We start from the raw sequence: 13,468 nt of genomic DNA, 5'->3' as shown, positions 1-13,468 counted from the left end.
CGCATGCCTTCGTAACTAGAAGGGATGTCTAATTAATGTTTCCATTAACGACAGGAAGAGGTGTCAGCTGCGCTTAGAATAGTTGAATAAAACATCTTATAAGCTTATAGAAATTGCTAAACTTTCTTTCCAACACTGAATTAATATAGGGACTTACCCTAAATTTTCGGTCAATCTCCGTCGACCTTGTTCACAGAATGACCCTCTCTATTCCCAGCAGTGACGTCAGGAACACGCCACTTTTGCAGGAGGGGGGTTATAAGTATCAGAAAGTTTATGTCTCCCCCCGTCTCTGTTGAGTGTGGGCCGGTGGGCTCTAATGTACACTGCCTCCTTCACTCCTCGCGCGAAAAAAAACTGTTCTGAGTCTAAGATTTGACTTTGCCCAACGAAATGGAATGTCCCGGAGACTCTATGTGTATGTGTTGCTCCACCTCAGACGATTTGACCGAGATAGGACGCCGATGCTCTATGAACCTAGTTTTCAGTGCACGTTCCGTGTCACAAGCTTGTAAGCTCTTATAAGCTTGCTTGTGCATGATAATATCACAGAAGAGTAGAATACCTGACAGGGTTGGCTATTACTATAAACGAATTAGAGAGCAACAGATCAAAATGAACATTATGGAAAGCCAATAATGTATTAAAGAATGTATAGGTAACGATCACACCGGTACGAGGACATCACAACAGCGTTGCTGAATCAAGTCACGCTTTACGAAAGTAACTAGCCCATCCTCCTGTTTCCTTATGACCTCACAGATAACATTTGACCATGCTATATATTTAATGCCCTTCTTGCAGGATTAGACAATATTCCAAATTCATGACATACATGACAATTTTGCTTGATAGAGTATCAGACTCTCAATAAAAGTTAAAGATCCAAGTAATAAGGTGCACCAATAAGCAACTGGATACGATTTACACAATGATATCCAGTTGCGTGATTGACTGATATTTGGCGTTTCATTCACTTTAACGTAACGGCGCACACCCCAGTTCTGTGGTAGTGCACGGCAAAAAAAATTGACGAAATGGTTTCGAGGATGTATGAGTGAGTTCACATTTCTCATAATCTACTGAGAATTACTGCGTATTCGCCCCTCGTACGAGCCAGTGCGGGCGACGCGCGTGTCCCGTACATGACACCGTACGTACGCAGCACGTGTAAGTAGGGCACGGTAACGGTAACGTATGTGGCAATCGCACATAGATTGTACGTTGTAAGCACATGCAAAATACTAACATGGCTGAAAAGTGTGTGAAGTTAGTATGTTTCTGACGAAATCATATTTGGGCCCGAGCGTTCCTTCCGCATATCCGTCCGCGTTGAATGTAAAACGTCACTTTGACCTCACTTTACCTCTGAGGTGCTGTCTAATCGAAGTGACACAATAGAATTTTCTAATAATTTCTTTTTTATAACAAATCGTTTTCAAATTGCCTAAAATCCTTTTCAATGGGTTTTATCCTAGGGATAAAATGGCACATTATGCGTGTTGTTGATGACATTAAAGTATGTTAATTCCCTGTCCCTGCAATTTGCCAAAATTAAATCAGTTGATTAAACAAAACCGATCTGTGGTATATTCTATCACCCCATACATAGTTATTTCGCTTCAGGATAACTCCTGGAAAAGACAATCACCAGAATTGAGAGCGTGCAACCTCCAGTTAGAACCCGAAATAAATTGGGGTGTGCTTCATAAACCTATCAACAGACTTTCTATCTTTCACTATATAGTAAGGTTCTTTAGTCACAACCAGGGAGTACTTACTTCCAACGTTTCGATGTCTATCAGACACCATCATCAGGGATAGAATGACTAGAAACTACTTCTTGCTGCTACTTAGAGCCGATGTAGGTGGCGCTGTAGCAGCAAGAATGCCGTCCCAAACGTGGCCCAACTTGTATCCCCACTCGTCTCTGTTCATGACTGGGGCTGATATTCTGATCCAGACTGCCCTAAATGATGTTGTCTGATAGACATCGAAACGTTGGAAGCAAGTACTCCTTGGTTATGCCTCAAAGACCTTACTATATGAATAATTGCCAACCTGATGAAGTTATTTACGGATTCCTTTCACTATTTTGAACATTGACCCAAATAATCATATTTGTTTTTGTGCAATACTAGTAATCAACTTCTTGTAATACAATAATAAACCTGAAAGTAGCAATGTCTATGTTTATGTCCCCATGAGGCCCGATTCATTGAGGAACCTTGACTAACACTTTTAATTTCACGCTTGGCCTAAGACGTCTTGCATAACAGACGACCCTGGAAGACACAGGCCGAAAACGCCTAAGACGGCGGATGAACCCAATTTTCCAGCTTCTCCATTTCGTCTACCGTCTTGACGTCATCGTATAACCTCAAGGAAGCTTCCTCGGCATTTTCAGAAGGAATTTTCTATTTGAAGTGGCATTTATGGGCTTATAGTTGTGAACCGAAAGGCCAGACCCCGACCAAGACTCGACTGTTAACGGATCATAAAACATCAAATGGATATCAGACCTTTCCCGCAATAAGGTTAATGCTTGATGCAACACTTCACAATGAGTCTGTGGAATGGAAAGGGCAAACTTCTTTTCCGAATGGGCCAGGTGACAGTAAGGTTAAAAGCATAATTTTGAAGGTCACGATATGCTATTCATAAATCTTTACCTTGAACTTGCCAGTACTTAAGAAGAATTTCAAGTGTATGGATCGAAGAGGCAATCTTCTATCTATATATTCAAGACCATGGTTGAGAGTTTCTGGTAGTTTCAAAGAAACAAATTTTTCTCATCTATTTTGAATGAAGGCACTTACCCCACGCATACTGTAGTGCCCTGAACTAAGCTCTTTGGACGTAGAGTTTACATTAAGTCTAATGCGGATGGTAAAATGAAGTACTTAAAGTAACGCCCGTTGTTAAGAATTTGTCTTTGAGTAGAAAATGTGTCTATTGTGGTAAAGATAGAGGCTTAGAAGGATTTCTGCTCTACTGCCCTATCTTGTAGTATTGACGTCATATCAGTAAACCACTCATATGTTCTATATGCCCACTGACACTTAACCTCACAGTAGCGAAATTGCAGTACGTAAAGTGTAAGTGAGAGTACATCTTAATATGACGTATTCCAAATGGCTCGATGTGCTCTTGAGGTGAAATAACTTGGCCAAACACTTCCTTAGGCTTTTCTCGTTCTTGAAGCGTACGAGTGCACTTTCACAAAAGGGGAAGCATTAATATTTATTCAAGTTATCATTGTTCTACGTGTAAAATAAAAAAATTGTGACAAAGAATAATTATTCCTTTCTTTTAAATACAAGGCATGTGCTTTGGCGGGGCAAGATAAATTTATATTGTTTGTATATTGTAAGTATAAAACACAAATAGGATTTGGTCATACTCATTTTCATCGCATATGCAATGTATGCTAGGTAACTCTTCTCTTTTCAAGTCAGTACGGCAATGTTTAATTTGTTTGTGTAATACTTAATGTTGGATAGTAATGTTTAATTCTTAATAGTTGTATAATCCTTAAGGGTGCATAATAATGTCTGATGCTGTACGATAATGTATGATACTCTTTACTTTCTGTTGTAATAAAGCTTGGCAATTCAGCACAAAGGCTTCAAACAAACTTCAAATACGGGTTGCTTTGAGAAAATAAACCAGTCCAGATATAACTGTATCACTTATTTCCATATACATATCAGTCTGTATATTCCTAGTGCCATTCCTCTTCGCTCTTACTATTCCTCTCACTGCACTTGCAATGAGGCACCGTTGCGACACTGCGGGGTTCGTTCACTGCGGCACTGTTTTGTTATACATGTTTTCGCGATTTTTTATAATTTAGATATTGCGTAATACGTAAAAGCATGACTCAGAAGACGACAAAATACACAAAACGGAAGATTTTTTTTTTTTTTTTAATTCGTTGAGTCATCTACAAACCCCGCATGCAGTGCCGCACAGGTATCCCAATTGCTAGTGAGAGTCCACGTTTAGGTCTTCACATCATACTACTTGGTATTCCCTATACATTGTAAGGGAAATAGACCCACTCCGGCGATGAGATGGACTTTAGCCTGATCTCCCCATTTCCTTTAGACCTCTTCAAGCAGCTCAATCGGATACAGCCAGCCCCGGAAAGATGTCGGCTTCTTAACAAGACCTCTATCATCATCTCGGAGGTGATTACAAGGGACGTATTCAAGTGGCGAGTTTTCGTAGGAGGACATCAAGCAATTCAAGGGCACCTTGGAGCTAGGAAGTTTGCCCGGAGGCGTTGCCGGCAATGTTAAAACGTTGTTGTGATGTGCAGTCCAATCGCTGGAAGTTTCTTGGTAGATATTGCCGCTCGAATGCGCCGCCGTGCCGGCAATATATCAAAACGTTGCTGCATGCAATGGGTAGGGCAAAATCGCGGGACGTTTCTTGGTAGATAGAGAGAGAGAGAATAGAACTTTATTGCACGACAATTGTACACCAAAACGCATTGTCTTGGCAAAATCTCGGGACGTTTCTTGGTAGATATTGCCACCAAAACGCATTGTCTGCAAGGCCAAAACGTTGCTGCGAGGAGCTGGGCGAAGTTGCTGGAAGTTTGTTAGTAAATTATGCCACCCGAAGAAGGCATTGCCTCCCATGTCAAAAAGTTGTTGTGATATGCAGTCCAATCGCTGGAAGTTTCTTGGTAGATATTGCCGCTCGAATGCGCCGCCGTGCCGGCAACATCAAAACGTTGCTGCATGCAATGGGCAGGGCAACATCACGGGAAGTTTCTTTGTAGATATTGCCACCAAAACAAGAAATTGCCTGGGCAAAATCTCGGGAAGTTTCTTGGTAGATATTACCACCATAACGCATAGTCTGCACGGCCAAAGCGTTGCTGTGAGTAGCTGGGCAAAGCTGCTGGAAGTTTGTTAGTAAATTATGCCACCCGAAAGCAGTCTGCCATGTTGTTCGTCTGCAGGTTTTTGGTAGATATTATCGACAATGTTAAAACGTTGCTGAGATGGGCTAGACTATCGCCTGACGTTTCTTGGTAGATATTGCGGCCAAAACGCATTGCCTGTAAGACCAAAACGGTGATGCGACTGATTGACCAATCACTGGAAGTTGGCAATCACTGGAAGTTGATTTTGTGTAGACACACAATGGCATTGCCGTTAATGTTAAAACGTTGCTGCTATTGGCTGGGCAATTCTTGTAAGTTTCTTTGTAGATATTGACACTCAAAGAAGGCACAGACCTTATATATCCAAAATATCTCAGTGACCACAGAAGCTCATTCAGTCTTCAGAAAAACTGTATTGTACATATATATGGCCTCCTTCGGTCAATATTGACCATGGTAAAATCCTAATTGATATCAGCCCTACAGCGTTGACTGTGGCTAAACGGTCCTATACGAGAAGGCACATCTGTAGGCTGACTCAGGTCTGTTGCAGAGTTCTTTCCGTAGGGTCCGCTTTTTTTTCTAACATGCACATCAGTCTGGTTTCTCCTGATTTTAGCTGCCTGGACAGTGTGCATCTCCAGCTGGATCTGTCATCTGCAAGGTCCTCCCAGTGTTCTGTGTCAATATCAGACAGTGACAACATAAAGTGATTTTGACGATTGTGTGAAAACAGCTTCGTGGGAAAAGCGAAGAGGTCATAGTTCCGTGACTTCCCCTGACATTAGCATTAGGCTGTCGGACCCTGTCACAGGCAGTCACTCAGGTCTGCTAAGGGTTGATAGGCAGGATCAGTAACAATCTAGCAACTGGCACTTCACTACCTGTCACTCATATCTACTGATGGTTGATAGGCAGGATCAGTAACAACCTCACAACTGACACTTCACTACCTGTCACTCATCTCTACTGATGGTTGATAGGCAGGATCAGTAACAACCTCACAACTGACACTTCACTACCTGTCACTCATCTCTACTGATGGTTGATAGGCAGGATCAGTAACAACCTCACAACTGACACTTCACTACCTGTCACTCATATCTACTGATGGTTGATAGGCAGGATCAGTAACAACCTCACAACTGACACTTCACTACCTGTCACTCATCTCTACTGATGGTTGATAGGCAGGATCAGTAACAACCTCACAACTGGCACTTCACTACCTGTCACTCATATCTACTGATGGTTGATAGGCAGGATCAGTAACAACCTCACAACTGACACTTCACTACCTGTCACTCATCTCTACTGATGGTTGATAGGCAGGATCAGTAACAACCTCACAACTGACACTTCACTACCTGTCACTCATCTCTACTGATGGTTGATAGGCAGGATCAGTAACAACCTCACAACTGACACTTCACTACCTGTTACTCATATCTACTGATGGTTGATAGGCAGGATCAGTAACAACCTTGCAACTGACACTTCACTCCCTGTCACTCATCTCTACTGATGGGTAGGATCAGTGACAACCTTGCAACTGACACTTCACTACCTGTCACTCATCTCTACTGATGGGTGACAGGCAGGAACAGTAACAAGCTTGCAACTAACATTCCACTACCTGTTACTCATCTCTACTGACGGGTAGGATCAGTAACAACCTTGCAACTGACACTTCACTACCTGTCACTCATCTCTACTGATGGGTGACAGGCAGGAACAGTAACAAGCTTGCAACTAACATTCCACTACCTGTCACTCATCTCTACTGACGGGTAGGATCAGTAACAACCTTGCAACTGACACTTCACTACCTGTCACTCATCTCTACTGATGGGTAGGATCAGTAACAGCCTTGCAACTGACACTTCACTACCTGTCACTCATCTCTACTGATGGTTGATAGGCAGGATCAGTAACAACCTCACAACTGACACTTCACTACCTGTCACTCATCTCTACTGATGGTTGATAGGCAGGATCAGTAACAACCTTGCAACTGACACTTCACTACCTGTCACTCATATCTACTGATGGTTGATAGGCAGGATCAGTAACAACCTCACAACTGACACTTCACTACCTGTCACTCATCTCTACTGATGGGTGACAGGCAGGAACAGTAACAAGCTTGCAACTAACATTTTACTACCTGTCACTCATCTCTACTGATGGGTGACAGGCAGTATCAGTAACAACCTTACAGCCTGACACGTCACAACTTGACACTCATCTCTACTGATGTATGACTCGTAGGATCAGTAACTACCTTGCATCTTGCACTTCACAACCTGTCACTCATCTCTACTGATGGGTGCCTGGATCAGTAACTACTTCACAAAAAGTTAACGTCATGAAACATGGCAGAAATGGCGGTGACAGATCCTCCCGAAGTTAAGTACCCATTTTTTACACCTGGGTGAAGTGAGGAAAGTTTTGGAAGGACAAAATATCGGTAGTATATCATGACAGGATTCGAATGCAAGCTCGCTGGTTTCTTGGACAAATACCCTGGAATTACATTACATGACCCAACAAAATCTTTGGTCATTCGTCAGTCGCAGAGCGGCCACAGCCTCTAATTGAGAGGGACTGTAAAGGTCCACTCACCCTTGTGGGTATATACAAGTCCTTATGAGTTCCACATTTATAGTTGTTGTTTTGTTTGTTTGTTTGTTGGTTTGTTTTATTGTTTATCACAGTTTATGCGGAAGACTATTCTCTTTTACTTTGACCCACGGTTGTGCACCCTTAGTTTCGAAATAAAAACTTGTTCTACTGCAAACTTCACCATCATAGTAAAAAGAAATGTCAATATGCAATTTATACGGACTTGAATACGCGCACTTGCAAAACCAATCCCTCTCACTAAACAGGTTTTAAAGCATTGTTCACATGTAACATAAAGCGTAAAACGATTTCGCCACATGAAAGTACGTGTGGAGATACAGTTGTGGTCCTACTACTACTTTGATAGAATACAAAACGATGTACACGATATAAAATATGATAGGCATTATAATGAGAAAACGTTCGTCAGCTTTCAATGGCTTTGCCGACAAACAAAGCACACATATAATTACGCAATTATCGTCTCATCAGATTTATACCATTTAACACGCCAGGGGTGCTTTGTTTCAACTGCGTCATTCGGTAAAAAGCTTTTGACAATTATCCTAAATATTACCGAGAATGAGAGATGTTAGTATGCGCAGCAGGGGTTTCATCTGCACTGCGGCGGAGATAATAGTTTACAATCCACGGAAGATAGGAGCAAATGGCTTCTATTGGACGGCGCAGGTGGTTAACGCTAGAGTAATGATGATCTTTATGGATATTTGGTATCCCTGAAGCTGTAATAGCTCCCAGTGGTAAAGGTCCCGCAGGGGTCAACCCTTAAGGGGCTGGACACTGAGTGCAAACTGAGAAACTGCCCTTAAAAACCTTCAAACTTCGACGGGGTTAAACTATGTGATATTCTCCTCATTTCGCGGAAAGTACTGCTAATGGCGCCACCGCGGTGACATCTGAAACCGTGCGTGGCAAAGGTTAGAGACAAGGCTGTTACTTTGGTGTCATCCATACCCCTGATCCCAGCACAGGGCCATCAGTCAGTCTACAGTGGGAACGTGAGACGATTCATCATCACCCAGTCCACACGACAACAACGGATGGTGCATACTTACTATGCCTGGTATCTATATCTCAACAACCTCAGAAGTTTCCTAACATAGAAGAAATGTTTATTGACGCAAAAAAAGTACAGCGAATTTCGTAATGTCATTGCCAACTAGTTACAGTACAGCTAAACAGACATATATGGATATCTATAGGTATAAATAAATCAACATATTTGGGCTAGCATGTCATTTACAGTATTGGTTCTACGATATAAACATTCGTGGATATATTTGACTACTTGTACACAGTGAGGGTTATCGCCTCCCAGAATGTAGTTGAATTTATCTCTCGAACAGATAGTAGCAAATTCTTTAGAGCAAGCGGAAAGAAATGTGAACAGCTTTGTGCGATTATCATTATATCGTGAACAATCCATAACAAAGTGACGTTCGTCTTCGATCTCATTTGGGTAGAATGGAAAAAACCTCTAGTTACGTTCAAAAGATACTTCTGTGTCCATGTACATATATAATCACCGGGTCATTCGGTCTCTCTGGACAAAGTTAAAATCTTGGATATAGAACCAGACTTTTTCGCTAGGGGTATTTAAGGAGCCATCTACGTCAGAGCTTTAAAGCCATCCCTGAACAGAGACGGTGGGCTCCATAGACTTCCTGCAACTTATGATTCATTGCTCACTGAGTCACTTTAGTGACATACCTGTTTTAACTCCGAGTTAAAGTTGGTAGAAGGAATTAGCATTTTGAGCCATATTTTCCTGCCACAGCAATTTGTAGTAATGCACGGCACAGGTATTAAGTTGTATCATCAAAGAGAGAGTAGATTAATGTTGCTACGCGTACTGAAACTTTCATAAACACGACGTCTTATAAATCACTTCATAATACATTACTTCTTGGACGCTTGCCTAATGCACTTGCAAACTTTGAAAACTTTTCCTCAAGTCAGAAGTCATCAAACTCAAGAAGACAACTTGTCTTGAATGTAGAGTTAATGGCCTCTCTTCTCGAATGTTAGTAGGACACGAACTTGATTAGAACGTATAGCTCTCTTTCAAGCAAAAAGTAGTCACGTAGCCTTCTTAATCATAAGGCCGTAAGGACAGTGGGTCAAACCCAAAATGCTTAGATTGTAGCTCTCAGCAGTACATATCATTAGTAGAATAGCCACTTGTCTCTACTTGTCACCATTGTTATCTATACCAAAGTCTTTTGCTTTCTGTATGTTTACTATGTATTCTGTATGTTCCATGCTGCAATTAGCCCTCGAGCAAGAATCGGCAAACAAACTTTCTCCATTTTGTCTTGGGCATGACATTGCAAGGTGGAGCAGCCCTTCCCTCTCTTACCATGGCCCTTTACCTCCCCAAACGAAGTCGTGCACATACTTGGAGTGTGAAAAGTCATATTAAAAGCCTTTCTATCAGATAAAAACATCTAGTCAGCAATGCCAGAGAACGAGCTCACGATCTCTTGCTCTCGGGCTCTAGAGCCTTAAAACTCGGCCATTGAAATAACCCTTTCAAGCACTGGGTTGAGCGCCCGAAAAGCTGTATAAGATCTAGCACTGTTGAAAGTTTCAACAAAGTTTTCTAACAGTTCCGTTCATAACGAAACGAGGATTACCCTGTCGCTTACTGGCATGAAAGCTTTCCTATATCCTTACGTATCGTGGTCACGGTCTTAATAAAATTTGCCTACTTCAGAGTGCCACACTGAAGTATTCCCCGCGGCATTATACCCTGATATCGTATGACGCAGTATGGGCCATTATCGGATTGAACCAGGTTAGGACTGATAAGGGGAAAATGAGAAAACGCACCGCTTGGCACACGATGCTGCAGTGATCCGTCAGCGGCACTAGATGTCGCTTTAGCACGGTCAGTGATGAACGAAAGCATACAAAATTTGAATAAAAAGGAAAACAGAGGACTTCGTAAGAATGACTGTGCTCATAAATGGATAGCCTGAGTGCTATCTTATTCAGGTTACCAAAACTCCAATACTCACTCCCTAAAAACGAGGTTCTGCTGCAGTACCAATGTCACGCACAAGGAGCCCAAAATCAACTCTGACCTTTGTCTTTCCAACAACTTCCCACATACCAAATATTATCACAATCCATCTACAGTTTCTAAAGTTATGCTGACCACAAATATGTGGAAACACAGACAGACAGGCACAGACAGACAAAAACACAGACACCAAAACCTATGCCTCCATTTTTCATGGAGGTAAAAATAGCAGAAAGTATGGAAGCCTTACTAGGATGGCACCCTCCAGTGGACCTTTCCTCTGGACTAAGAATCCGCTTTTCAAATCCCAGCTAGCTCTATCGCTCACCCGGCATGCACGCTACTGGAAAGGGCTGCACTCCATAGAACAGGATAAGCCATGGTCCACTGTGCATTGTACTTGTTAAAATGAGCTAGGAGACTTCCGTCGATGTACACTAAACCTGTAAAACTGTACATAGCAGCATCTGTCCTCTGTGTCACGAGCAGTTGAAGAATAATCTTCGAGATCACTTTCACCCATGCTTAAAGATGCGTACTTTATGACATATTGATATGATAAGGTATGACATGAATAGTATTTAACATACATGGAGAACATACCTGGCGCTACGAAAGATGGAGGGAACGTGTTGGGGAACAACCGAGTAACCAACAAGTGAGTTGATGATTAATTACAGTTGCTTCCTGAAAACAAAGTATACAAACCATCAATAGTACACCATGGTATCATTATTATGCACTACTGATTGGTATTCAGTGTTCTGTTAAAGATGTTTATGGGAGATTGTGAGACTTTGACAAATACTATATATAGCTAGAGCACCGGGTACCGTTCCAGTAGAAACGGTATCTGCTTAGCGACATGTCACAGTTTGCCTCCTCCACATATAAATTAACAGTGATGGCGCCGCGGAATCATTAGTGTCCATCTCACACATGTCTCATCAGACTGCGTGCGGGGCGCCGATACCTCGTGATGTATGGGGAGGGATCACTACCACATGATAAACGGGAGCAGGCATGAAAAACAGCACGACAACGCGCAGGTAGGATTGATGGAGGGGATCCGAGAAGTCCGTCGGGACTTACTGAGAAGACGGGCAAGAAGGATGGTCCGTACGACCTCAGAAAACGTTCACATTTTCCGAAACAGAATAAGTTTTGTTCCCTATGGAAAATTACCTCCTTTAAAGGCCCTCTAAGTGTGGCCACCGTTTATTTGTTGTTCATAATTCCATGAAGATAGAAGTACTGTTTTTGCCATACTTTTTAGGGTCCAGACAGTGTAACAGGGTATACCCCAAGAACGGCTGAAAGGATTGCGATGATTTTTGGTAGGTTGGTAGGTGGGTGTAGTGTGACAGTGTATGTAGATTTGGGCCCCCTGTTTGGTGACATTGGTACTGCAGCATCATTTTTCTGGTGGTGGGGAGGCTCAGATCTCAACGACATACAGTAAATTTCTAGCGAGGTTTACGCCGTCGAATTCTATTCTTTTAATAGTGTCCACGGGGGCTGATTCGCGATTTTCAACATAGGACAGGTTGTCTAATGTCTTTTGAGATTATCTCCGCGCGCCCATAGACACTGTGCCCAGAATTAGAAAACCTAATCCGTGTTGAAAATCGTAAACACAACGGCCGCACCTAGAAACAGGCTGATAGAATAGGGGCATTTAAGGCGAACATTATAAGACATAAATCATGCAGGGCCTCATTCATGTGGAATTGCTAGCAAAGTCGTCTTTGCTAGCACTTTTTTTGTAACTTTTAACGAAAGATCCCATCGGCTAACCTGGGATGTACACGTTTAATTGGGAGATACGGTACTAATTTGCTTATGCCACGATTTGATGATAATCATAATACACCTCACGCGTATTACAAGAATGTCTGACTCATAACTTCATAAACTTTTTGTCTACCTTTTATCTTATCCGTATTATAGACTCATTTTAGAATATATATCTGAACTTGATAGGTCTTCAAAAGAAAAATTCCAAGATAACACAACTTAAAAGATTGACTAATGCTTTATTGCACTGTTTTAGAAATAAAGAAAATTCGTGATAGAAACCGTAGAAACACATACAAGCTTTGACTCCTATGATGAAGATCTATCCTTTTTCAAAACGTTTTATCCGCGTCGGTGCCAGTCTCATTGTGGCCGTTAACCATAAAAGCTGTATTCTGCTACAAGTATGTTAGCAGTACTCTCACGCGTGCGATTCAAGACTGCCCCTTCCCTAACCTTTATCACAAAAACCACAGCAATCAAATGATAAAAGCTCCTTGATTCCAGGAATTCCTTAACTATAGGAATTCCCATAGACCGACAACTGTGTTTTGCTACTACAAACAGCATCTTAAACATAACCTTCCTAAGGTAGCTACGTGTATGTTAGCAGTACCCTCACGGTTCAACACTGTCCCTTCCCTTACCTTTATCACGAAAATCACGTCAGTCAATTCCTGCAATTCCTTAACTATAGGAATCTCCAAAGGCCCAAAACTGGGTTCTACTTCCAAAAAAGACAACTAAAGCATAACCTTCTTGGCGAAGGTAGCTACGTACGAGTATGTTAGCAGTACCCTCACGATTCAACACTGCCCCTTCCCTAACCTTTATCACGAAAATCACGCCAGTCAATTCCAGCAATTCCTCTACTATAGGAATCCCCATAGGCCGAAAACTGTGTTCTGCTTCCACAAATGGTAACTTAAACATAACCTTCTTAATCTAGTTTAACTGTAATATCCAACACAAAATTTGGATGACCAGCAACAATCTTTGTCAATGAATGAACGGTGGACGCCATAGACTTCCTGCAACCTATGATCTACTGCTCACTGAGTCACGTGTTCTATCTGCATAACGTGACGTCACGGCAGCAG

Source organism: Branchiostoma floridae, chromosome 7 (assembly GCF_000003815.2).
Source record: "Branchiostoma floridae strain S238N-H82 chromosome 7, Bfl_VNyyK, whole genome shotgun sequence".
Taxonomy (NCBI): domain Eukaryota; kingdom Metazoa; phylum Chordata; class Leptocardii; order Amphioxiformes; family Branchiostomatidae; genus Branchiostoma; species Branchiostoma floridae.
The sequence above is the reverse complement of the archived record's forward strand: the minus strand, read 5'-3'. Positions refer to the sequence as shown.